The sequence below is a fragment of the Perognathus longimembris genome, chromosome 11 (genome assembly GCF_023159225.1).
Source record: "Perognathus longimembris pacificus isolate PPM17 chromosome 11, ASM2315922v1, whole genome shotgun sequence".
NCBI classification, from domain to species: domain Eukaryota; kingdom Metazoa; phylum Chordata; class Mammalia; order Rodentia; family Heteromyidae; genus Perognathus; species Perognathus longimembris.
In genome coordinates, this window is record NC_063171.1 from 67,372,708 (window position 1) to 67,399,973 (window position 27,266).

General features: G+C 40.6%; 1 protein-coding gene and 1 long non-coding RNA gene across 2 annotated transcripts in view; both read right to left on the reverse strand.

The window, feature by feature from the left end:
- Smyd3 (SET and MYND domain containing 3) overlaps nucleotides 1-27,266 on the reverse strand; it is a 442,737-nt gene that overhangs the window by 291,275 nt on the left and 124,196 nt on the right. The gene's annotated exons all lie outside the window — the stretch shown is intronic.
- On the reverse strand, nucleotides 7,677-27,182 carry LOC125359672. Its single transcript, XR_007212600.1, has 3 exons — nucleotides 27,169-27,182; nucleotides 12,389-12,398; nucleotides 7,677-8,527 (listed from the first exon to the last, which is right to left on the reverse strand). It is a non-coding gene; the product is annotated as an uncharacterized LOC125359672 (long non-coding RNA).

Here is a 27,266-nt window from a genome sequence, read left to right on the forward strand (position 1 = left end):
TAGCTAGGATTGAGCCACCATGCCTGAATGCTATCTTAAACAGAGTTTCTCCTCTATAACAGCAAGCACCTTCAATGTAAGGAATGTTGACACTGTCATGTTTATGCCCCCTCCCCCAATTCTGGCATGAAGTCATTATCTGACTCACAATAGGTGCTCAAGAATGTCTGAAAAATATATGATCACAGCTTTTGCCAAATGAAGGCAGTAACTACATACACAGTCTTGTGGACAGCCTGGGCTTAAGCAGAAACAAAGCAGTGAGGGAAAGCTTTGATTCCTGAGCGCAAACACACAACTACAGCAGGAAAAGAAGCCCCGAGACACAAGACAACCAAACATTCAGGAAAGGCAGCTAACTAGTCAGTCAAAAGTCAAATAGAAAAGGGACTACCACATCAGAGGACAAGAACACACTGCAGTGCTAGTCTTCATTAGAACCTGAAATTATTAAGAAAAGAGGATGGGCAGAGAAGGTAGATTTTAAGTTCTATTCCATTTTTGTAGTATATTTCAAAATCAAATGATCTGAAAAACATTTCTACATGGGCTAAATGTATACAACTTTGTAGTCCCTGATATGGAGAGTAAATATATACAGCAAGAAAGTAACAAATAATAAAGACAAGTATAACACAGGGATTCAAAACTTCTATGTTCCTCAAAAAGCTACATATATTTTTCTTATATTCTTCTCATCTACCTTTAGTTTGCAACATCTCTTTTCCTGACACTTCAGAGAGATGAAGATAAATGAAGTACACAAGCTAACCTTCTTTGTTTGGATAAGAAGGCTCTTTTGTATCAATATTATTGTTATATAAGCACTTTTAATATTGCTTCTAACAGATGAGACTTCTGTTCCAACATATGTTATGGGGAAAATGGTAAAAATGTATTTATGACTGAAATTACTAAATAGTCAACAGATTCTGCCTAGAAAATATCATAAATCAATCTGGTTTACTATGTTGAGAGTAAGCTGACCATTCAGCTTCTATCCCCTAAAGAGTGAACAATCCCATGTTCAATCCTTCCACTATCCTCCTCCTCTAAACCTCACCTTTGAATTCATTCCCAGAAGTGTCTAGAATTAATCTCTCTTCCAGTACCTTCCTAGGACATATGAAGATAAAACATGTGGCTTTTCTGCTGCACAATGGATAACTAAAACCTCTAAATGTACAGAGAGAGCCGTATGCCCCACAGAAAATAAAGCATGGCCAAACTTGTGGGCTCTAGAGGCAAGACTGCACCCTATAAGGGTAAGCTTGGGCCAGTCACCAACTTTATTTTTTTTTTCAACCTTATCCTAAGATGTAGGAAGACTACTTAGACTGGAAAACTAAGCAATCAAATTCCTGGAACAGAAGTGTTCAGATAGCACCAGTACAACCAACACTGATGCTGCATCCTGCTTCCCTCCCCATAGTCTCAACAGGACCATAGAGTTTCCACTCCAGCTGACATGGGCTTGGAAGCTGTTAAATGTGCAGTCCTGCCTTCTTCCTGACTCCTGCTTGCCTGCCAGCCATCAGTGAGGAAGCTTCTGTGCTATCCAGGTGCTTTTGATCACATCTGACTATAAAGGAGCTGTCATAGCAAGCTTATCTCAAATTGACCAAAAGGTTCCTAATTTCAAATATTCTGCCCCACTGGCCCCTTGACACTTGCTTTTCTATAAGGCTAGACAAAAAGATAATTTCCACACTTACTACACCAAAAGCCTAAGGTGACTGCACTATGCTTATAGAGCTCACAGAAGTCTCCCAGGAATCCTACCTGCCTCACCTTCACAACTTAGACCCTCCACACACAAGCCAGGCACAAACAAAATCTATAGTACATTTGGGGTTTCAAGGACCACAGCACCTGGGACCTGCACACAACTTTGGTGGTACAGCCTTCCTGGAGGTCCACCTGCCAATCACTGATAAGGAAATAATAAAAGAAATGTTTACACCAGGTTAATGTGGGTGCTTAAATTTAGTACCTCAACTGTAGCTGAAGTAGCAAATTAACCATGGTAAATTATTTGTGAATCCTTCCCAATGAATTCTTGGTAGAGAATCACATTCCTTGTCCCTGTGGGCCTTCCCTGGAGACAGGATCATCACCAGCAAGAAAACCACAGAAGTTGTCAGATGCTGAGCAGAAGCTACTTGGGCATCTAAATTAACTTTCCCACCAAGCCAGTGCTACAGTAACTTCTGCACAGTCTCTGGGACGCTGCAAGCACAGAACAAAGAAACCACAGTGTTCACAAGGCCTTCTGCACCCCTCGAACCAGCAATACAGACATGTCTCCAAGCGGCCTCCTGGCCACCAAGTGAATTCTCCCAAGATCACAAACTTCGACAAAATGTCATTCTCTGAGGTTTACAAATCTCCACCTTACCGGACTTCCTTGCTAAAAACTGGTTAATAAGGACTAGGACCAAACTCTGCCTTCTACTTCTGCTAAAACGTGTTTAATTTGACAAAAAAAAAAAAAATGGCTGGGAATATGGCCTAGTGTTAGATTGCTTGCCTTGTATACATGAAGTCCTGGGTTTGATTCCTCAGCACCACATATGTAGAAAAAGCCAGAAGGGGTTCTGTGGCTCAAGTGGTAGAGTGCTAACCTTGAGCAAAAAGAAGCCAGGGACAGTGCTCAGGCCCTGAGTCCAAGCCCCAGGACTGACCAAAAAAATAAATAAATAAAATACCACATTACTCCTATCAACATCTCTTAAAAGTAAATATTTTCCACTGTCTTATGAAAGTTCAAATTCACTTAAAATTTATCATAAAAATTATTTACCCACACTTTCACTAAATGCAAATGTATGCAGATAACACAACACTGACATATGCCCTGTAATTGATTCTCAGAATATTAGTCTTGTTTTGTATCCTGAATATCTGATGAAAAATAATGTGTTGTAGAAACTTGTGTCGAGTAATAATTTACAGACATAAACATGATGAAGACAGATATCATTTCTGTTCATCTCTATGTATTTACCTGGGGTAGGGCCTGGAACACACCACATGCTCCATGTTTGCTGACTACAGTATGGGCCTTCTGCCTCTCAAATGTTTGATAGTCAGACTTGTGAATTTCAAATTCAAATGAGGAAATTTCTTACACTAGTCTATATTATAAAACTGTAGTTGAAAACCATCTGGCCCCCCAAAATAAGAACATCACATTTTAGGATGGGCACTAAAGGCTCATGCTTATAATCCTAGCTAAACAAGAGGTGAAGATTGGGAAGACTGCAGGTCCATGATAATCCAGGCCAAAACAAAATTTCCAAGACATCATCTCAGCAGAAAAAGCTGGTTATGATGGTGCATGCCTATCATCTCAGCTAAAAAAGGGAGAGTAAATAAAAAGATTGAACTCCAGGCCATTATAGGCAAAAAGTCAAACTCTATCTCAAAAATATCCAGAGCAAAAAGGGCTTAAAGCATGACTCAAGCAGTATAATACCAGCACAGCAAGTAATGTGATATCTAAAGGAACATATTTATTTTGAACTTAGGTAATATTTTGTCACACAAATAGTGTTTTAAATAATGGTTATGTCAGAGGAACTAAAAATTTTACTTTACAGTCTTATGTGTTAAAAGACTACGTAGTAGAAGCTCATGAATATAATCACTATTTAAGAGTCTAGATTTCCTAAAAATGTATTTGGCATTCCATCTATTAATTCACACTCCAGGAAAGCTGTCCAGACGGGGCTGGGTTTCAGTGCCAGCTCCTTTACCAGCTGGGTACCCAAGATAAACTCCTGTTTCCTTAGTTACCCATATCTCAGGCATAAAACTATGGGAATGCCATTCTTAAAGTGTCTTAACTATCCCTGCTGCCTGACATTTCCTATGCCTGACCTGCCTCCATCTGACCAGACACCTCTATGTGCCTACGTGATATTAAGGTTGGTGAAAACAGGAGTGGAAAGAAAAAGACTCAATTTCAATTTGTGCAATAAAAATTCAATTAATTATGCCAGTAACAAGATTAAATTGTTGCCAAAAGTCTAAGACTTGGGGGTTGGGAATGTGGCTTAGCGGGAGAGCACTTGCCTAGCATGCACGAAACCCTGGGTTCGATCCCTCAGCACCACATAAACAGAAAAAGCCAGAAGTGGGGCTGTGGCTCAAGAGGTAGAGTGCTAGCCTTGAGCAAAAAGAAGCCTGGAATGGTGCTCAGGCCCTGAGTTCAAGCCCCAGGACTGGCAAAAAAATATCTAAGACTTGTCAGAGGAAAATGTGTTCTCTGCATCCTATGCTCCATGGCCAGGACAACAAGGACCAAGGAGGGCATCCAGAGCTAAGAGGCCTGCCAGTGCTACTCCTCCTCCAAGTTCTAGTCGGTCTGGGTGAGGTACTGGGGCAATGGCTATCTTACAAGCAAGTGCCAGCAGATGCCTCCAATGTGTAGCTTGGGTTTAAAGTCAGTTTTCAAGCTGCCTCTCCTGTGGTTCAAAGTACCTCACACAGAACAGAAGGGCAAATGTAGTGATGTCCTCACCCTAAAATTGCATGCAGAAAACCCGCCTAGAGCTTCCGAGCACCCTGACGGCAATGTGCAGACACAGACAGGAGAGTACAAGTGGAAGGTGCGAAGCCCAACAGACAAAATGCCAAGAACACAAGCAAGCTTAGCCAGACTGGTTAGCTAAGTACAGCAGCTGGGTGGCAGCCTTGCCCCCTCATCCTGGAGAGCACAAAAGTATGCGCATCTAGGCCAAGGAAGCCAAGCCAAGGCACGTGCTGGAAGCTAGTTGGCTCAGAAGTTTCACTGGGGTCAAGCCTGTGCAGCTCATGTACAAGTGTCTCCAGGCCTCAATGGGCTTGCAGGTGAGGGGGAGGGAGACAAGTCACGGGTAATTAAAGTAACCCTAACCAGAATACAAGTGAGGGAGGTGCATGACCCTTTGGCACATACCAGGCTTGCCAAGGATTAGTTAATTGCCTAGGAGAATGTGCCTGTGCTCCCTTCTTTATTGACTGCGTGTCTTACCACCACAGCGACACCACAAAGCTATGCACTAACTTGTAGACTTCTGCCCAACTTTGTCTCCAACTCAGCAATCTTTTCTAACATTATTTTCTTTAATGTCTATAAACACTTAGCTTAACAGCTTATAGACATTATATATAGATCAACCAGCATGAACCTTTGCTGATTCATCTTTTAATATGTTATTAAATCACAGATAACTGTTTGGCCTGAGTTTCTATAAGGCTCTCTTTTCTTTGTAGATGTGGCAGTGTATGTAAATCAGCCACTCTGATCTCAAATGCAGTTCTTAAAGATGACTGAAGTGCCAAACACTGCGCATAGCACATAGTAAACACTCTGGAACACCACAGTTCATACACGTATGGGCCTTGGCAAAGTCACGCCTGGTCCCCAACAGGGGTCATGGCAAGTGTAGGTAGTTGTCTACCTGGAGGTTTTCTCTGTGAATTCAGGGAATCACTGTGCTCAAGGTCATTCCTAAACTACCCAGGCACCTGTGTGCAGGCCTGGAGGCTCAAGGAAGGGCTGCGCCTTAGCGAAACCAAGTACACTGATCTTGGTGATGCTACCTCCTTGGTGACTGCCAGACTAGCTTTAAACCCCCTTCTGGGGAGATCCTGGGCCTATTTTCCCCCTCTGTGTGTTCCCCTTTCGCTCTCATGCATATCCTCTGGCCAGTAGGAAGTAATGCAGGAGCGAGGGCCACGGATAAGCTCCGGACCGGGTGTGGCCGTGAGAATGCCCTCCCCCCACCCCAATGCCAAGGAGGCCAGGTATGCATGGACATCTCGGAGTCAGCTTCAGGAGCTTCCCAAAGTTTTATTCAGGAGAGGAGTTTATATAACAGTAATGGCGGCAGGAAGAGGAGGGACTAACTGGGTATTAATGATTGGCTAATGAACTGTCCATCACAGTGATGTCATGGAACTTCCCGCAGATGCGGAGACCACAGTCCCCCCAGGACGGTCCTCTGGGCTCAGGCCCGTGCCATTACGAGACATGTGCTTACAGACAGAGGGCAGTGGAGGTTCCAGACCCGGGGAGAAGGTAGGAGTGGCTAACAGCCAGCAGTCCCAGGTCTTAAAGGTATAGCCATTCCCAACAGGTGACCAGAAGTGTATTCCTCAATACTTCAAACAAATGTTTGGATGAGATAAAATTATGGCTACAAAAGAAGCAACACAGCAAAGGAAATATACTAGCCTTGTAGACTGAGAAAACTAGCCAAGGAAGGGCCTCAAAATTCTCCATCAAATGCAAGAAAATATTCCATCATTTGTATTTGTCACTAATAGTCTTTTACACCCATTCAAATCTGTGAACAAGGGGGTAAACTCAGTGATAGAGCAATTACCTTGCATGTGTAAGGCCACAGATACAATCCCTAACAATTAAAACAAAAACAAAAAATACTCTATAAACAAAGTTACATAAATTCTTGGCAATTTTTTGCTATTGATGTAAGAAAATACATACTTCTGTTTCTGTTGTCATTCAAGTAGCCAAAAGAACACCTTAAAGTTGTCCAGCAAAAGCAACTGGGAAGCCAGGTGCCAGTGGCTCACACCTGTAATCCAGCTACTCAGGAAGCTGAGATCTGAGTATCACAATTTGAAGCCTGCTGGGGCAACAAAGTCCATGAGACTCTTATCTCCAATTAAGGACCCAAAAAAGCCAAAAGTAGAGGTGTGACTCAAGTGATAGAAAGCTAGCCTTGAGCACAAAACCTCAGAGACAGGGCTCAGGCCCAGAGTTCAAGCCTCAGTATCAGCATACAAACAAACAAACAAAAAGCTACTGGGAAACAGACCCATGGATAATTTCTTAAATTACCAACTGCTTTGGAAAGATCTGTACAAAATTACTAAAAGCTTGTTTGTAAATGAAGTGAATGTGTAAAAACAGTAACCTGTCCAACCTTAAAACCAGACTGACAAGCAACTCCAAGTCTGAGAATTTCAGCCTCATCTACATGGTCGAGATAAACATTTGGTAATACTTCAACCAATGCTTTTCCTCCATGAACCTAGAATTTGTTTTCACAGTATTAATAAGCAATACCACAACTAGCAAGGAAGAAGGGAGGAAAGAAACTCACATGTCACACAATAACATGGAAAAATGTGTGTGTGTTTTCAACCTGTTTATATGTGTGCTTATACATGTTTATACATATGTGCATATACATGTGTATGTATGTATAGATGTACTCTCCCCGCTGTAGGATGGGAATCAAGCTTTATTATGAAGTAAACAGGCACTCTAATTTTCCACACTGTCATCTTCAGCATCAATTCCCCTATCACCAGTTACTGGACAGATCAGAGAAGTCATAATCAATAAGCAGCTCCTGAGGTTAGGCCTCTCTTTCACAACAGGCCATTTTCCACAACATAAAAACTATTCCCTGTACCCTGTTTGAACATAGAACACTATTTGTTACCTGGCAATGACAAAGCAGTTTGGGGGATGTTTTGTTTCCTTTTGAGAGGGTTGGGAGAGAGGTTGACAGGCTTCTGGCTATGTAGTAGCCTAGGCTGCCCTCCAACTTGCAGTCCTCCTGTCTCTGCACACTGAGTAAGGTATTACAGGAAAGAACAACTATGTGCAGCTCTTAAACAAGTTTTAAAGTAAAATAGAAAATATGTGGGTTCAGAAAATGATCTGATTTATTCCACAGAATACTGATGGCTGTATGGTCAAGATGAACATCAGTTACAAATATGTACACAGCTTGCTAACAAATTGGGGGAATGTTCCCCTTTGGTTTCTTTCCCAGCTACTTGTAAAACAATATTCATATACAAATTTGCAATTCAAATGTGATGTCTTATGAGTACATTTTGTAGAGCATGTCTGAGGAGGGAAAAAGTAAGCTCAGAATTGTACAAAAAATGTAATTTGTTGCTGGCATTTAGCCAGAGACACTAGACCAAATGTTTAGGGACCATGAAGCATCTAAGCAAACCCAATACATCCGTACTTTCTCAGTACTGGTTGTGTTGTTTATTTATATGTGGACCTTCAAAGAAAGGCTCCAACAGAGTAATTTCTTACATTACATTTAAATTTGTGAATTTAAAATGTACTTATTTTATTTATGGAGGACAGAAGAAGTGATTTAAGCGGTTTCTGGAACATCTGTAATAGAAATGACAAGAAGTCCTATTGATTTAATCAACACTAATAACCATACATCTGGGCCTGTGTACAGCTATAATTTACACATTGAGTATAAGTTTTTATCTTCATACTTGAGAAAACATGCCAAGTATCCAGTATTTATTATCACAGTTAACTTGCAGAATGAGGAACCTAATTATAATGGTCATGGGGAAAAAATGAATTTGATTATTACTCAGGTATAAAATAAAGGAATCATTTCTAGCTTCCACAACCCATCCAGTATATCCATCCTTTAAATTTACAGCAACTGTCACATATTAAAGATGATCATTGTAGGGACAAATACATAACTAATAAAAATCCCCTCCACAACACCAGTCACTCAGCACAGTACACTGAGGTAAGCTATGAAACACAGTAACAGGCATCCTATTACAAGCATTCCTGAACAAAGCACCACCAGCAGGCACTGTCAACCTACCACATGAGAGAGAACATGCAAAGGTAAAGGGTCATTCTGAGATGGAATCGGCCATAGAGGATAACCAAGGGAGTGGCAGAGTGGAACAAAGGCCTGGAGATGGGGGGGGGGGGGGGAGCATAAGTAGTTAGTATACAACCATTTTCAAAAAAATAACTTTAGCTAATGTTAGGCATTATAATTGAGAGCTGGGGGTATTGCTTAGTGGCATGGAATTTGCCTGGCATGAATGAGGCGTGTTTGATCCCCAGCACTGCAAAAGGGAAAAGAACTAGAGTTAAGGTTGAAAACAGAAATATACGCTGTGAAAATCCACAGATGAAATGAAGGAGGATCAGAAGGTAAAATAAGAACCCCAAAACACCACACCTGTCCCTCTTATTGCACCTGTACTATAAAGGTATGATATGAAGCTGGGGGTGTAGCTCAGTGGCAGCATTGGCTTAACAGGCCTGAGGCCTGGGGTTCAATCACCTCCAAAAACAAAACACAAAATAATAAATAATAAAGCATAGCGCTATTTAAAAAGAGAACCTAGATCACATATGGCACTTTTCCAAAACTAAGACCGGTTGGCAGCTTTTCACCGAACCAGTGCTCTAAAACCCTTAAACTATATCACATCACCCTACAGAAAGTTCCAGGTCCTCCACCTAGTGGATGGCCTCACCCTGGCACCCAGCATCACCGGTACTTTCTGGACTGTGTGGAGTTTTGCAGTTTATTCCACAAGTCATGAACTTCCTGGACCTCCTCTGTGCGTGCCCTGTACTTCCGGGGCGCTGGAACCCTGGAGCACCAGGAGGCTCTAGCGGCTGCTTTACTATCAGCACACTCCACTGCACTTCCTGTAAAGCTGTGACTCACAGTGAGCCTTTGCCAGAGGGCAAGTTAAAAACCAGAAGACCAGGGCTGGGGATATAGCCTAGTGGCAAGAGTGCCTGCCTCGGATACACGAGGCCCTAGGTTCGATTCCCCAGCACCACATATACAGAAAACGGCCAGAAGCGGCGCTGTGGCTCAAGTGGCAGAGTGCTAGCCTTGAGCGGGAAGAAGCCAGGGACAGTGCTCAGGCCCTGAGTCCAAGGCCCAGGACTGGCCAAAAAAAAAAAAAAAAACCAGAAGACCAAAAAGAAAATGCAAAGAGCAACAAAGAAAAAAACCTCGTTTCCATTTCCTAGAGCTCACTTCTGTAAACACTCGTTTTCTTTTCCTTTTTGTCTAGTGCATTCATTTATTGTCTTTGGGAGAGTGTGGGGAGGCACAGGAATGGAGGGACAAAGGGTGGACCAATGCGGCAGTGGTACTCACTGGACACCATGTTGAGAATGAACTATACGACTTGTGCATGGGGACAGGAGGGGGAAACTGGGAGAAATGAAGGGAAGGGGTGATGTTGTCCCAAAAGAAATGTACTCTTGGAAGTGGAGCTGTGGCTCAAAGCAGTAAAGTGTTAACCTTGAGCAAAAGAACTCAGGGACAGTGCTCGATGACTGACAAAAAATAAAAAGGAATATTCTTTTTACCTGACTTAGATAACTGTAACCCCTGTGTATATCACCTTTATAACAACAATAAACATATTTTAAGTTACAAAATAAACTAAAAGACCAGCCTGTATGTAGCATAGGGCGTGTGAGAGCAAACCCACATCTCCTGAGGACCCAGAGTGAGCAAGGCTTTCCTCTTGGTGGAATGACCCCAGAAACTGTTTCCTATGCTAAGGAGAGCCCACAGAAGAAGAAGAAAGGCTTCTACTCTGGGACTCAGTTCCTCAGCTGTCACTGGGGGTTCCTGCTTTATCATTAGGAACCTCTCACTCCCCTTTAAACTTCCTTACTGGCTTGCCTACTCAAATCTCTTCAAAGCAAACTAGCTGAACTCAAAGCTCTATATCCTCTTAGTCGCCACCATCCTTTCCTTCTACTTCCAAATTTCTCTTTTTTTATTGTTATTGTTAAGGAGTTGTACAAAGGGGTTGCGATTCCATAACTTGCCCATGCTTCCTGACAATGTTGCCCCTTCCTTCGCTACAGTCAAGGGTCTAAAAAGATCCTGCCTCCATTAATCCCCAGAGCTCCAGCAGTGCTCACCACAGAACGCCTACCGTCTAGGTCCACAGACACTACTCAGTGCTCTGTGTTTCCTTCCTCGGTTTCTATAAGGAGTTTCCCTCTAGGTTTTCCTCCTACTTCACTCTTGCAATCATCCTTGCTTTCTTCTCTTTCTCAGCATTCCTCCTCCAAATGATGACATCTATGCTCCCGCCGTCTTCTTTTTCACCCTGTCTCCCTAACTATTTCCACCCCCACAACATCAGCTGTCATCTATATTCATCTGAATTCTCAATTTCCTGCTCAAATGGTTCTCTGCAGTCTCAGTCCCCACCAGCCTCCTCTGAATACAACCACGTGGGTGCCCCCCAGGTATCTCATAATCAACATGTCCAAAACCAGGTGCAGGGCATACAAATGCCTCCCTTTCTCTTTCCTCGTAGCCCTCAGGTCAGCTCCTCTTGCCATATTCCGGACCTCTCTGGAAGGCTCTGCCAGTCACTCTGCAAGGCACCAAGTGAGAAGCAGGGCACCCTATGACTCTTGCCTTTCCACCACCTCATGATTCTACCTGTTAAATCTTCCCATGTCCTCCTCACTCCCCTCAGTACCACTGCTACCCTAGGGTAGGACCATATCACTTCATGGCTGTACAGTCATCTGGTCTCCACTGTGTTTGCATACAAACTGAAGCCAAAAGGAATTTTTAACCTGCTAGTCTCACGTAACAAACCTCATCTCTTGTCAATGTGAAAATTCTTAAGAGGCTCTCCTCCAAAATAAACTCCACCCTCTTGCTCCTGCCTCTCGTTAGCCTTGTTACTCATTTCCCAGCTCCTAGCCATATTGAACTACTTGGCAGCTCCCCAAAAGCAACATCTTTTATAACTGACTTGGCATATGGTACCCTCCCCGCCTGATAACTCTCCTCCAAAATTAGCTAAGAGGTCCTGTCCATCCCACAGCTTTCCCAGAGACCTGAGGACTGGGGTCAAGGCCCTCCCGTATACTCCAAGTCCAGTATGAATCCATGCAGTACAGAAACTCCATCTACTGGAGGAAATGAACCAACAGATATATACACCTTTTTACACCAAGAACAGACTAAATATAAGTTAAGTGGTTAGCTTAATGGCCACGTGGTAACTGGCATTGAAGGAATACAACAAATAATAATTTGGCCTGGAGTTGGCATCTGCTAATGTACCTATAGCAAATGCATTACTGTTTTAATAAATGGTCAAAGAATGGAATAATCCCTAGATTTCAATAACTCAGCTCTCTCTGTATAAAACTCTAATAAAATATTATATATACTTGGTAGAGTTCATTTATCTCCCAAAGATCTGGTTATATGGCATTCATCCAGGTCAGTGGCTGCAAAAGCTGACTCCCTCGTTTCTCTACAGCAAAGTTCATAGCAGACAGTAAAGTCTTGTGAAGGCCTAGTGAATGAATGTTAAAAAATAATGATAAAGCCTACCCTATTAGAGAATCTTCCTAAAAATTTCTAATTTCTTGACTAGACCAGACTCAATTTATCTACAAATCACCAGACTTACTGAGAACAGATGACTGACTCCTGGAATTATGGAGTTTGGTAGTCGGCAGCAAGAATGGGGGGAGTGGGTACAATGGAAAGAGAAACAGACAGATCCACCTATCCCCTTAACAGCTGTGATGTTTCAAACTAACTGAGTTCTCTACCCATAAACTGCTTCATATTTAAACTGAAAACACTATACCTACTTCATAGGGCAGCATGAATGTTAACTTAATATTCTCTGTGAATAAAAAGCAATAATATTGTATGTATCTCTTTATTAAAAACCAGTGCATAAAATAAAGATAAAAATTACTCTTCCTACTTAGAATTTATAAAGCCAATGTCAGGGAACTTGACTAATGTTCTAAGACTCCATGCAGGTAGAAGATGGCAAAGCTCTATGATAACAGAGACATAAGTATGACTCTCTCAATTAGTGTCTCTTGTAGACCTCACCAAGTACTGAACAGCATAAAATACCTACCCGAAGAGCGTTCACCTGAGAAAGCAAAGGTCTCCTTAACATAGTAGCTGAGGAATTAATGATCAAGTGTTTAAACTAATTGTTTTCTTAGTAACAGATAACAGTCCTCTGATTGGACACAGTGTAATTCCAACTAAAAGAGACAGTATAAAGTTTTCACAGCCAAAGGAAGGTCTCTAATGTTATAAATTTTCCTTCAACAAGAAAGTTCTAATATTAAAAACTGTCAGGTTGCCATGGTAACAATCTATTTGCGATCATGATGCCGGTGAAATTCTGTTATATTTCTCCCAAGGAAAAGTAAACTAGACACAGCCAAAGGATTTAATAAAAGTATCTGCTGGACTAGAAGCTACAATATGACTATTTTTAGGCAATATGACAGAATTTAAATACACAGCAGAAGACCCTCAGGTTATAATACCAGTTCCGTCAATAAAATTAAAAGATTTTTGACCCTGACTTCAATACAAGTGATAGCCATGTGAGTTGGAAAACCCGATTTTCTGAACAAGAAAAATAAATCGTTAAACAACTGAGATGACAACCATGGAACTAGAAAGTCAAGATTCGTCAAACAGAGAACAAAATCAATCCTCAACAGAAGCCTGAATTATAAAGACAAAGCTCCTCACAACAGTCTCAGGAGTTCACTATAGTATGTGTGCACACACGTGGGGCTGCTGTATTGTGGGACACCGCTGGATAATTTAACCATTCAAAATAAATTGATTCTAAATGAAAAGGAAGTTACTACTGTGGTGAGGTCATTCTGAAGTCTGGACATGCTGACTGCTTAGGCCAGTTGGTAATAGCTTCACCCTCAGCAAAATCTCCCTCCTGCTGAGGATGAGTATCTGGATTTTCTCTCCTCTTAAAGACTTTTCAAGCACTTGTTTCTACAAGAATCTAAAAACAGATCCATTTTTCCTCCCAATTTCAGCTGTGAGAAAAATCATTCCTTTTTTATTTGTAATGATTTTGCAGAAAAGCATATAAATGCTGAGTGTCCTAAAATTGCAACTCACTTTGCTTCAACAATAAACTGATTTTTCAAGAAAAGTGTCAACATTTCTAACAGAAAATGCTGGCTATCTCCTTCATCCCTATCACCAGTGCAAATTTAGGTATAAATAACATTACTTTTTATAATATATTTTTACAAATATTTATACGTATAACTAGTTTGTTTTCCAGAATATAGTCCTAAAAACTGCATGTAATCACAACATATGTATATAAAGTCAACTGTTCCTTCTCTTTTCAATATAAAATTAGAGAACTGTCCTCACTCACTGGAAAAGAACTGGAGACATTCTTACATCACACAATTAAGATTGTAAGAAAATTGAGATAATTCAATATTTTAATTTCATCAAATTTAGATGAAGTATTGCCTACTTAATAGCAACATCTCTCTAATATAATAACATTTTTCTTTAGATATTGTTCTTATTTTTTAATGGCAAAGCATTAGTTTTATAGAGAAAGCACAATGTTAAGGGTAACAGCTAGATTCTTATTCTTAAAAAGGAAATGTTTAAAATGTTAACAGAGATCCAAAGCTTTGTAGACTGAAGAAATTAAATATAAAAAATAAAGTAAAAGACATACAAGATAATCACGCAAGCTATTTAAGTTTGGATGATGAGATGAGGGAGGGTAGTAAATACTACGCAGTTCCCCTGAGTGTAGTCTGCAATAGCTATGAGGACTCTCTGGTTAATAGCTAAATCTTAACAAGAGGATAGTAACAGTCCAGAGAACAATGTGAAAAAGAATGAGAGATCAACAAGATAATGCTCAGGGGGAGGCCACTAGGTAAGAAGCAGTAGAGTAGAAACAAGGCAATAAAGACATCTTCAAAGTCATGGAAGAAAGGTTTCATGAGAGGAGCAGGCAACGCCACATGCCTCAGCGATGTCAAACAGAAAATGATATTGTGTTCAACATTCAGGCTGTAAACTCTACTTGTGGTGTTGCTTCAATACAGCCCTGGGTACAGAAATGAGCCAACAGAGGACTAAGCAACAAAGGAGGAGTGGAGCACCAAACACCGTCCCACATTTTCAGGATGAAAACCAAGAATCTCCAACCAAGGATGGCAATGCTAGTTCACACAGTCCTTCCTCAGTGACAGGATTCACTCAGATCTTAAAGGCAGTAAGTTGAAATGACTTGCTGCTGCACTTAAAAGCAGTACTTGCACCTTCAAAACAACTCCTAAAAATGTAAACTTCTTCGCGAAAGAACATTTTTGATGCTAAGTCAGTTATGCATTTTTTTCTGTTATGTGAATGCCACAGATTCACTACAATGAGAGAATACTACCTAGGATTAATAGTGTTTGATTTTTATTAAATTAAAAGATTTTTCCTCCCAAGGCTTTCTTTTCACCCCTGAACCTGGTCGGTTCGCTTTTTACTTCCCCAATAAATCCATCCTTTTATCATCTTTTTGCTGGAGACTGAGTGGTGGACTCTTGGAAGAACCAGGAATCCCCTCCCTTGTGGGGAGGGGAGGGACAGACTCCATTACAAACATTACTTTTGAATTAAAACTGTACATGTTTTCATCATAATGAATACTCCAACATCTTTAGGGGAATAGGGATGAAACAGCACAGTTGTTCTTTTCCTCTCTTGTTATACTCTCTTCTAGGAAGACAATAAACAGAGTAAGGTTTTTCCTTTTTTTTTAACCTCTATGTTCACAGACACTTCTACCAACAGCCAAAGAGAGAAAGAAATTTGGAAAGAACTACTCATAAAAGGAAAGAACATTTTATGAGGCAAATAATAATAGTAATAATAACAATAATGAGGAGGCACAGCTGCTATTACATCAGCCAAGAAAAAAGGCACTAAACATAACTGCATATTACTAAAGATTACAAAGACAACAAAGTTAAAAATCTGAATGTTGACTATAACTTGCTATCACTCCAAATCACAAAGCTTAAACATTCAACCACAAAACCACAAGAACTACTGAAATTCAAAGCAGTTGAATATAAAGGAAGTTGTGAGTGGTGTAAGGCCTGCCCTGGGTTTCCTACACAAGTCACAGAGTCATCTCAGAAATGTCCAATATCCTCTCATCAAATTCCAGAAACAAGAGGATGTTTCTCTAACAAAGAAAAAGACCTTTGGTCAATGTAATTCTAGACTTGAAAGCCTTAAGGAACAGTAAGACAAAATGCTGTCATTAAGTGACTGTAACGACTAGAGCATCAAGAATGTGTAGCATTCTCCCCATATAGTATATGTCATCAGATAGAAAAGGACAAAATGTCTCTGCTTTTTAAAGCCCAAGAGAATGTTTAGGTCTATTTAGAATTATCACAGAGGGAAGGGCCCAAAATCTAATGGCTTTACCACAAATATTTTCAAGATTTAAATTCCACAAGAAACAAAACTTAAAGAAATAAAAAGTTAAATTACAAAAGGGTTTTACTCACATAACATAAACTGTTGCTGTTATAAAAAATAGTACTCTCATATAAAATGAAAACCAATACAATAAATCTAGGAAGGTAATTTGATAGTATACCTAACAAATGCAAAAACTACCTCTACAATTTTATTTCTATTGATTTATCCTATGTTCAAGCTACTTCAATGTTTGTAATTACAGATATATGTGTATATATATATATAATATGTACTGACGTTCCCTACAGTGAAAATAAACTGTAAATAACTTAACAAGTTTCTGATTAATTAATTTTTCACATTTTCATGCAACTGAATAATGCATGATTTTTGTTGTTGTTGTTGTTGTTGTTGTTGTTTGCCAGTCCTGGGGCTTGAACTCAGGGCCTGAGCACTGTCCCTGGCTTCTTTTTGCTCAAGGTTAGAACTCTACCAACTTGAGCCACAGCGCCACTTCCAGCTTTTTCTGTGTATGTGGTGTTGAGGAATCGAACCCAGGGCTTCATGTATATGAGACAAGCATTTTACCACTAGGCCATATTCCCAACCCAATGCATGATTTTTTTTTTGGGGGGGGGGCAGTCCTGGGCCTTGGACTCAGGGCCTAAGCACTGTCCCTGGCTTCCTTTTTGCTCAAGGCTAGCACTCTACCACTTGAGCCACAGCGCCCCTTCTGGCCGTTTTCTGTATATGTGGTGCTGGGGAATCGAACCCAGGGCCTCATGTATACGAGGCAAGCTCTCTCGCCGCTAGGCCATATCCCCAGCCCCCCAATGCATGATTTTTAAAAGAAAATAGCAGTCAAGTGCTGGTTGCTCATGCCTGTAAGCCTAGCTACTCAGTAGGCTGTGATCTGAAGATCATGGTTCAAAGCCAGACCACGCAGAAAAGTCTGTAAGACTCTTATGTCCAATTAAACACCAGAAAACCAGGAGTGGTACTGTGGCTCCTCCACTCCAAGTGGTAGAGCCGCTGGGCTTGAGTGAAAAAGCTTAGGGCCAGCACAGAGGCCCAGAGTTCAAGCCCTGTGATGGATAAAAAAAAAAAAAATCATACATGCTATGTGCATACTAATATACACATAAATGTCACCCCAATGATTAAGGCACTGATGTCCAAGAACACAAATGAATTTTTACCTGTATTTTTGTTTACATATAATAAACATAGTTTTTAAGCTGAATAATCAGTTCAAAGAAGTTACAGAATATATTACCATAGTAAAACAATGACATATTTGCATGTATTGTAGACAGTAGCTTTAGTCTGAATTGAAGGTTCAGAGATACTTAGAGATATTAGAAGTAATACAAGCTTACTTAGTCTACTACATCAAATGTACAATATTGCCTTCCTTGGACTATGAATGAGAAAATTAGTATAGTGAATTCAGACAAAGTATTACCAGAATGAAGATGCTGCCCACCTTTTGGGAGGAAGAGGCAGGGCAAAAAAAGAGGTGTGAATGTAGGATCTTTTTGAATGTCTCTGTGCTTTCTAGAACTGAGAACATGGACTTTGAGGTCAGAGACCTAATTCACAGTTTATGAATACAATGCATCTTAATGTCACCCCTTTCAAAATTCTCATCCATCCCTCTCAACCCACCCTTTCCCTCATCTTTCTTAATTTTTTAGGATACATATTTAATTCTTTACTGCATTCTCCTCTTCATTCATTCACCCCTCTCCCTTGATCCCTTCCCATCCCTTTCCAGTACCTGTTTCCTGGTATTTATTTTGTTGAACTTTGACTTTGACTTTTTTCCTCGAATCTACCATATTTCAGTTAATATACTTATAAACACTTGCATATCACACAACATATTTACTTATATGTTTATAAACTAATTCTAGCTTCCACCTATGAGGGAAAACATTTGTCTCTATGGGCCTGACTTAATTCACTTAACTTTTTCCAAGTCTTTCCATTTCTTCACAAACGATCTACTCTAATTGATTCCATTATGTATCTATGCCACATTTTCTTGATCCATTTGTCTATTGAGGGGATCTGGGCTAATTCCATTGGTTAGCACTCTTCTGTATAAATACCCAGGTGTGGAACTGCTGGATCACAGCTTAGTTTTTTGAGGAACCTCCACACTGCTTTCTAGGGTGGTTGAACAAGTTTGCATTCCTACTAAGGGTGTATTAGGGTCCCCTTTTGTCCACATCCTTGCCAGCATCTGTTACTGTTTGTCTTCTTGGGATGAGCTGGAATCTTGTTCCTCTTTTAACCCTCTATTATTATCCCTCTATCCCAGGGACGATAATAGCTCTTACCCTATAGAACTGTTCTTCAAGGTATATAGAAAATAACAAATTTGAAATAATTCTCTATGCACACAGCCAGCGAATATTTATCTAAATCTTAGCAAAGGACCAGCCACAAAAAAAAAAAAACAAACACCTGCAAATGTGATAAAAAAAAAAATAGCCTTCAATGAATACATAAGCAGGAAATACTGTAGTTGCTACCACCTCCATCAAAACAAGATTCCAAATGCTGACGGAATTGGGAGTGAGGTCTGCATCCCCATCCTCCCCCCACGGCACCCAGTCTCCAGTATACAGGAAATGCTGCCCTGCATCCGAGCCCCCCCACAGCAGACAGCAAGGTTCCAGTACCCTACAACACTCTGTAGAAACCTGTAACATTACACTCAAACTTGACGTTCATTCTGATGCTTTGGGGCCATAAACTACTAATTAACCAATTTTTCTCTGAAGAGGAATAGTCCTGTGATAAATCTCTGTGGGCTGTGGAGTCTTTGTTTTAAAAGTTCACCAAAGATAATTCAAACTTTCATCTTAGTTGAAACATCCTATGTCCCTGAGCTCTGCTGCTCACAGCAGCTGGAACCTCTAGCTATGTCTAGGGGCCCCACATCAGGACAGCAAGTACTATGCAGGCCAAATTGGTAGGACTAGAGGGGTGTGACCACATACACCATGAGAGGAATAACATCTACAGACTGAAGTAGGGCGACACTGCATGAGAGTTGGCTAGGCTCTGTGTTCAGAGCTTGGTTGTTAGCAACACAGACTTTATGTAGTGAAACAATGTTACAGGTTTCATATTTCATTCTAAAACCATACAAGAAGATATAAAATTGCTGCAAGAACAATGCTGCATTGGAGCAATATTTTAGTAATTATAGAAAAAACTCATTTCAGCAAGAGGCTCTGGAAAAGAGCTTCCTTGTTATCATCAATGTAACAAAAATCACTTTTAACTTTAAATATTAGGAGCCATAGTAATTTCACAGCTTTGTTACATTAGAAAAAAATTAATGGTCAAGTCAGACTGCTTCCATGTTAAAATATGCAGATAAGGAATACTTTCCTCACAAATGTGTTTAAATGAATATTTAAGAGGGACAATAAAGGCTATAAAATCATTTGAAGAATATTGTCTGAAATTAACACATAGGCATCCATAGCCCTATTCAGAAGAAAAATTTTAACTGAAGTCAGACTTCTATTAATTCTCCTATTAGAAAATTCTCATATTAGAAAGTCTAACATTAAAAAATACACTAAGAAGCCTTTGTTTAAGATGCATACAAAATCAGCTTACCCTCTGATTCTCAAGTCTTGCCTTGTCTTATAACATGAGCTGGATGTCTAACACACACACCCTCCCCCCCTTTACATGCTCCAAGGGTCTGAGGGAAGCACTCAACCATGACCAGGGCAAGTTACTGCAGTCCTTGTTACCTCTGGCTTGGAATAAGCTGCAGGTGACTGGTGAGCCAGGCAAACACTCATGCCATGCATTTGGTGAACCCTCTCAGTAGCACCAAAGCACACTTCTGTTCCTCCCTTCACTACAAATCAAAATAAAGCGGCATGAGAAATTTCTCAGTTGTCATAAAAATAATCAACAAGCTGGACACAGGTGGCTCTTGCCTATAATCCTAGCTACTCAGAAGGGTAAGATCTGAGGATCACAGATCAAAGCCAGCACAGGCAGAAAAACACAAAACAAAATCCTATGGCCAACTTTCTCATCTGGAACACAACTAGGGTGCAAGGCGTGGGCAGAGGGGGGGGAGAGGGAGGAGGGGGAGGGGGAGGGGGAGGGGGAGGGGGAGGGGAGGGGGAGGGGGAGGGGGAGGGGGGAGGGGAGGGGGAGGAGGGGGAGGAGGAGGGGGAGGAGGAGGGGGAGGGGGAGGAGGAGGGGGAGGAGGGGGAGGAGGAGGAGGAGGGGGAGGAGGAGGGGGAGGAGGAGGGGGAGGAGGAGGGGGAGGAGGAGGAGGGGGAGGAGGAGGAGGAGGAGGAGGAGGAGGAGGAGGAGGAGGAGGAGGAGGGGGGGGAGGAGGAGGGGGAGGAGGAGGAGGAGGGGGAGGAGGAGGAGGAGGAGGAGGAGGAGGAGGAGGAGGAGGCTCAGACTGAAAAGGGAAACTCAGTGGGGCAGCCTGGGGAATACACTGCAAAGATACTAAGCCAGTATTCCTGGCCCAAACCAGTCATCTCCATGAAGCATGAACAAACAGCAAGATAACCTTGGGAATCTGAGTCCTAACCATAGATTCTTAATTCTAGGATCCACATTGGGCATTTCAAAAACCATGGCTGCTACCTTCTAGAAAGTCAGCTCAGGCTGGTCCACGAAAACTCCTCAGTTACAGCTGGAATGGTGAATTTCTTCTAAAAGATTCCTCCCATAGGGAGTGGGGGCCTGGGTCCCCAGAGTGGTACTAGCAGGAGGTGATGGGACCTTCAGCAAGTAGAGCCTAGAAGGAGGCCTTCAGGGTGCCGACGAGCCTTGAAGGAGTCTTCCTTTTCACTCTGTGGCTGCCTAGTCCTGAGGTGGGCGGTTCTGCTCTACCACCACAATGTGCCACCTGGCACAAAGCAAGGGGGCCAAGGGGCCATGGGCTGATCCAACAGAATCATGAGTAAAAACACAACACTTCCTAAGTTTAACATTCACATAGTTTGTTATAATAACAGAAAGGTGATTAATACCTTCTAACAAAGGCCCAAATCAAATAAATGGTCTTCCCACCTCAAATCTCCATCTCAAGTCTGTTATCACTATCCCCTAGTATATAAGCACTATGATCTCTTAACATTTTGCCCTTCAAGCTAAGGAAGTTTTCCTTAAAAAGACAATGTATGGAGCATGACAAGTAAAAAAGTGTAAAGGGAGGTAGGGAAGGTGCCAATGCAGTCTTGCTTTCAAAGAACTTCCAATAAATTACATTTAAAACCAAGTCTCAGGGGCTGGGGTTATGGCCTAGTGGCAAGAGTGCTTGCCTCACATACATGAGGCCCTGGGTTCAATTCCCCAGCACCACATATACAGAAAATGGCCAGAAGGGGCGCTGTGGCGCAAGCGGCAGAGTGCTAGCCTTGAGCAAAAAGAAGCCAGGGACAGTGCTCAGGCCCAGAGTCCAAGCCTCAGGACTGGCCACAAAAAAAAAAAAAAAAAAAAAAAACAAGTCTTGGGCCAAGAGCCAGTGGCTCACGCCTGTAATCCTAACTAGCCAGGAAGCTAAGATCTGAGGATCACAGTTCAAAGTCAGCCTGGGCAGAAAAATCCCCATGAGACTCACATAAACCACTCAAAAACCAGAAGTGGCACTGTGGCTCAAGTGGTAGAGCACTGGCCTTGGGCATAAAGAGGCTAGGGACAGTGCCCAGGTCCTGAGTTCAAGCACAACTAACCAGGAAAAAAAATTAAAAAAAAAAAACTTAAGTCTTTAACTATTCTTTTTCCACATAGTTCTGTGGATATTTAATGAACATTGTGAACTGAAATGTATTAAGCTGACTGCTGATATAAAATAATTTTTAAATCCCCCTGCTTAATTTTGAACCATTTCTTCATTTCTCCAATACACTATGGAAATAAAAAGGAGCTCACAAATGACAAATCAAACCAAGTTCTCTCCTTTCCTGCATGCCAACAATATTAAATATCATAGTAACATAGAAAGCAGGGAAAAGTCCAGAAGAAGGTCCTTGCAGTCAACCACAAGAGCAAGCTCAAGCAAAGTTGAGCTTTGCTTCCATACCAACAAATTGAAAACAGAAATATCATATGATACTTAAAAAGAAGAATGGTTCACATTTAAAATTTATGATAGCACAAAGACAGACCAGGATTTTATGTTCAGTATCCTGAATAGGAAGCAGCTGTTAGGCAAAGACCAATTAAGTAACTTCAATGTAATATAATTAATTACTTTTTCTTATACTTGGGACTCTTGCTGTCACATTAAAGACAGAAAGGATTGTAATGTCAACATTTTTATACACAATATCACAGTAAGTACAAAACTAGTATCCATCTGGCAAAATGGGGGTGAGGGAGGGAGGAGGTTTAACATGTCCAAGTTGGGTGGTGGTGGTGGTTGTTGGTTCTGGGCGCTGTCCCTAAGGCTAGCTAGCTCTCCACCACTAGAGCCTCAAGTGCCACTTCCGGCTTTTTCTGTGATTAATTGGAGACAAGAGTCTCACAGAGTTTCATGCCTGGGTTGGCTTTCAACCATGATCCTCAGAACTCAGCCTCGCTAGTAGCTAGGATTACAGGTGTGAGCCACGAGTGCCCAGCTCCAAGATTTTTTAAGAGTAGTCATACTAATTTTAAAAACACCTATTTCATCTTAATCTAGTTAGCAGACATCAAGGTTATTTCTAGAGCCATTATGTATTTTTAATTTTTCAAAAACACTTAATATCACCAAGTACACTGGCCTATGATCTTTTCACTGGCTTTCTAGTTCACAGAAAGGTATCAAATTCTAGCAAAACAATGTGTTTACCAAAACATGGTATCATACTATGACCTGGATGGGAAAGCAAAAACAAATGAACGCAAATAAAAAATAAAAGCATATGCTTGGATATTATACTTTGCCAGTAGAACAACAGTACAGTCAATAGGCCATGTCACCTCAGAAGGCAAGAGGCTAACCAAAAGCTCCAATATGTACAATACAGTACAGTGGAGTTAAACTGCTGCCTACAGATGAAAAGCAGTATGCATATTACTAACCTAATTCCTCTCTTTACCTAGTAGAAAGGGGATTCTACTTTGTCATTTTCTGTGTCTATTACAGTCAACCTAAAAATTTCCTTTAAGTCTCCTCTAAAACTATCTGTGGGATGGGGTTGTTTGTGACAAAATAACTGGAAGAGCAAAAAGAGAACTATGTGCTCTTAACCTATTAAACTTCATGTCATAATGGGGCAATGTTTAAGGAAGCTGAGAACATTTCCCTTAAAAAGACAACATCTTGAAGAATAGGAAGGAAAGTGTTCAAGCAGAAAGGAAGGACCTATGTAAACTAAGATTGGGATGGAATGAGCTAGGCTGAAAGGGAACTGACAAATGGAAAGCTTTCAAGAAGATTGAAGTTACTCAACTATGTCATTGGTCACTGGGAAATGTGTGATGTTCTTAATAAACATATAGAGAACTCTGTATTATTTAGCAACTGAAAAGGTGAAGTTGCTTTCAAAAGAACTTTCCGAAATCAAAACCACCCAAGTATAAACAATATTTTTTTATGTAGAAAACACTCTTCCACTTCTGTGAACTAGATTATTAACTACACAAAGCATCATGTCTTACAGCCACAAAACGCAAAGGATGGTGAAGGTTCTCTAGTGACTCTGACAAGCACATCCCAGTCTCATCAGTAATGAAATATCTGTAGCACCAAAAAGGTTTTTTTTCTACTATTATTATTTCACTTAGAAGCTAGAACCCTGAAGCAACCATTAGCAAACACACATGGGTATCTTCAGGAGTCAATACCAAAATCTGATTTCATCCTTGCCTTGCAATTATCTATGTATCCCACCCTACAATGCTGACAAAACAGAAGCCAACTCAATCACTGCTGATGATCATTATTCAAAGACAAACGTCTACCAAGTCAGAATGGCATTACCTCACCTGGAGCCCAATATGCCCCCTGCACCAGAGGGCATACAAACACATGCGTGCATGCACATGCACATACACATACGCACAGCGCACATACATACACACACACTGCTGGCTTGTCAATGGCTTTGATAGCCTTTTTTCATGTGTTCTCACCTATATGGTCAGCTTTGCTTCAAAATTACCTCTGTTTGTCAAAGTTAATTCATTCTTTGAGAAATTCACTCTGCTGACATTTTTTGCTTTGTCATCAACTAATACTGAGTATCTTATACGTATACTGAGTAACTTATACTGTGCTAAATACCTCAGCACAGAGCTTTGGTACCTTGAAGAAATAAGCTCACAACAATGTGAAGAGTAAAACAAGTAGGGATTGAGCCCCCATGCTGGGAAAGCGCTAGGACCCCAAGGTTGCTGAGAACATATGAAGAGGTCAGCCAGCCCCAGGGAAGTGGGATGGGGTGAAGCTGGAGGCCTTGCAATATTTTAAAGCCTGAAAGGATACAAAGGCAGCAAATTCAGCAGACATTTCAGCATGGGATTAAATAATCAGGACTGGATTTGGCCATATCTATTGTTATTATTATCATCATCTCTAGTGTATAAAATTGGGTTGTATTCAGGGAAAAAGTGAGACACAAAGACATTAGAAGCAAGTAGGTAAGATTAAAAAGAAAAAAAAAAGCAAAGGATCTTAACTGAGGCAATCAAGAAGGGATACAAAAAAGAAAGAACTGAGTCAAGACAGACTTGAAGTACAACACAGAGAAGAGAGAAGAGGGTTGGAGGTCCCAGTAAGGAATCAATCTCAAGTATATGGCCATTTCATAATTAGAATGCCAGCATCCGTGTGCAACTAAGTATCTTGTTTGTTTTCCTGAGGTTCACTGTTAACCAAAGAATAAAAATGGCATAAGAAAGTTATTCAGTGGTTTCCCCATGTTTTTTATACTTTTTACTAAAATTGTGAAGCTACTGCAAAATATCACATTGATTATAAAGCTCTGGGCCTTAAAGTTATAAGATAGACAAATGAATATATATAAAATTGAATGATAGTTGTTTTCATTTCTACCATGCCTGAAAATAGCAAACCATTTATTTATGTGTAGACTGCAAATTAGTGATATTCTTTTTAACACATTCCCCACTGTTTTTCTAGTACAAAAGGAAATCTCCCCCAATAAGAATCTACTCAGAATAAAATAGAATGCAAGAAGCATCACAGTACAAAAATCACCTCCTCAAAACCTCTTTCAAATCTATGCAATGTATACTACAAAACCAGTGTGGCTCACACAGTAATCATTACATTTGGGAAAGGCAAACTCCAGAGGTCACATATATCCCCCCAAAGAGTGAAAATAACATGCTATATGGAGAATTATTATGTTTTTTGAAAGAGAAAGGGAGGGACCATCATCCCAAACAGATGTGGAATTGCTAATCAAAAATTTTTCTGACAGTTGCATAACATCGTAAAATTACACACTGCCTTGCAGAGCTCTGGAAATGCTAATGATGGCATATGCCCTGTGGTCAGGAAGGTCACCTTTATTCTTATTGCTTCCAATTGAATGTTGTTGAACCATTCTATGCAACTAGCCCATTTTTCTATTGTATTTTAGATCTTATCACAGTTTTAGTCATTTTCAGAAAAGTCCTAAATCCAGAAAATAGGCATATTTTTCTAGAATCATGCAAAATAAACCCTAAAGATATTTTCTCCATGCAAAAAATAAGCTCTAAAAGTTCAGCCTATTAATTATTATTGAAAATAATTATAAGACAGAAAATACAAGATATTCCATGCTATTTCAGAAAATTATGAGAACTAAAATCTCTTGTAATTTTATTTATTCTTTTAAGATGTATCTGTGAGGGCTGGGAATATGGCCTAGTGGCAAGAGTGCTTGCCTGGTATACATGAAGCCGTAGGTTCGATTCCCCAGGACCACACATATAGAAAATGGCCAGAAGTGGGGCTGTAGCTTAAGTGGCAGAGTGCTAACCTTGAGCAAAAAGAAGCCAGGGAAAGTGCTCAGGCTCTGAGTCCAAGACCCAGGATTGGAAAAAAAAAAAAAAAAGATGTATCTGTGAAAAAGATTGTATTTATAGCCTACTTTTACATTACATACATGATATCAAAAAAAAAACTACTCTTACTAGGGGAAAACATCACTTCTTGTTGCAAAATTTCTTCTCATAAAGACAGAAATTATCAGCATCTCAAGACATAGCAGCACAGGACATGACAATGAGCAGCCATCTGAAACTCTGGTTTACAGTCAATCACAGGCTGTGCTCACAGCCGTATGACAGCACAGGGAGACATAAAACACTGACATCTTGCTCTCAAATACCAATTAAGTCTGGAGGTAGCAGCAGTGGCCATAGAAATAAATAATACCTGTGAGGTAACCTTGCTGTTACCAATGAAGAAGACAATATTATTCTTCCCATTTACAGATGGGCAAGTAGAGGTAGAGAAAATGTCATTGCCTGTGTTGAAAAATATGACAGAATCATCAGAATACTCAGCATCCCAATTATATTTCTCCTCAAACTGTAATCTTCTAACCTTATGGGTCTATGTCTATGATCAGTACGATGTACACGTTCTCTATTTGTAGTAGGAAATGTTCAAGACTCAATCAGCTGTCCTTCCACTATGAATCCATTCCAAAACCCACCAGAAATGTGAAAAGGTAGAATGGAAGGAACAAGCATGTGTAAAAGGAAGGAGACAAATAGCCCTTCTCTGAACAATCTGGAAGTGAGCTGCAAAGGCAGCTCACTTGATCTTTATGGGCATATCAACAATGGCATCTCCTGTGCCCTCACTAACTTCTCTAGCCACTTTCTTTGCTATACAAGCAGTCACTACTTTTCATTCCTCATACCTGATACTTCTGTTTCGCTAAGCCACAAGCTCCCAGGAACACACAACCTAAGATCTAAACATTAAATAAAATAAAGTCTTTCCATTTCATTGTGAATGAGGCAATGTCATTCTGTCTGGTGAAGCATAGTATTTCATTGTGTATATATGCTACAGTTTCTTGATTCATTTGTCAACTCAGGGGCGTCTGGGTTGATTCCATGTCTTAACTATGGTAAACAATGCTGCAATGAACATGGTTGTGCTAGTGGCTTTAGTGTAGCCTGGTTGTGGTCATTTGGATAAATGCCCAGGAGTGGGATTGCTGG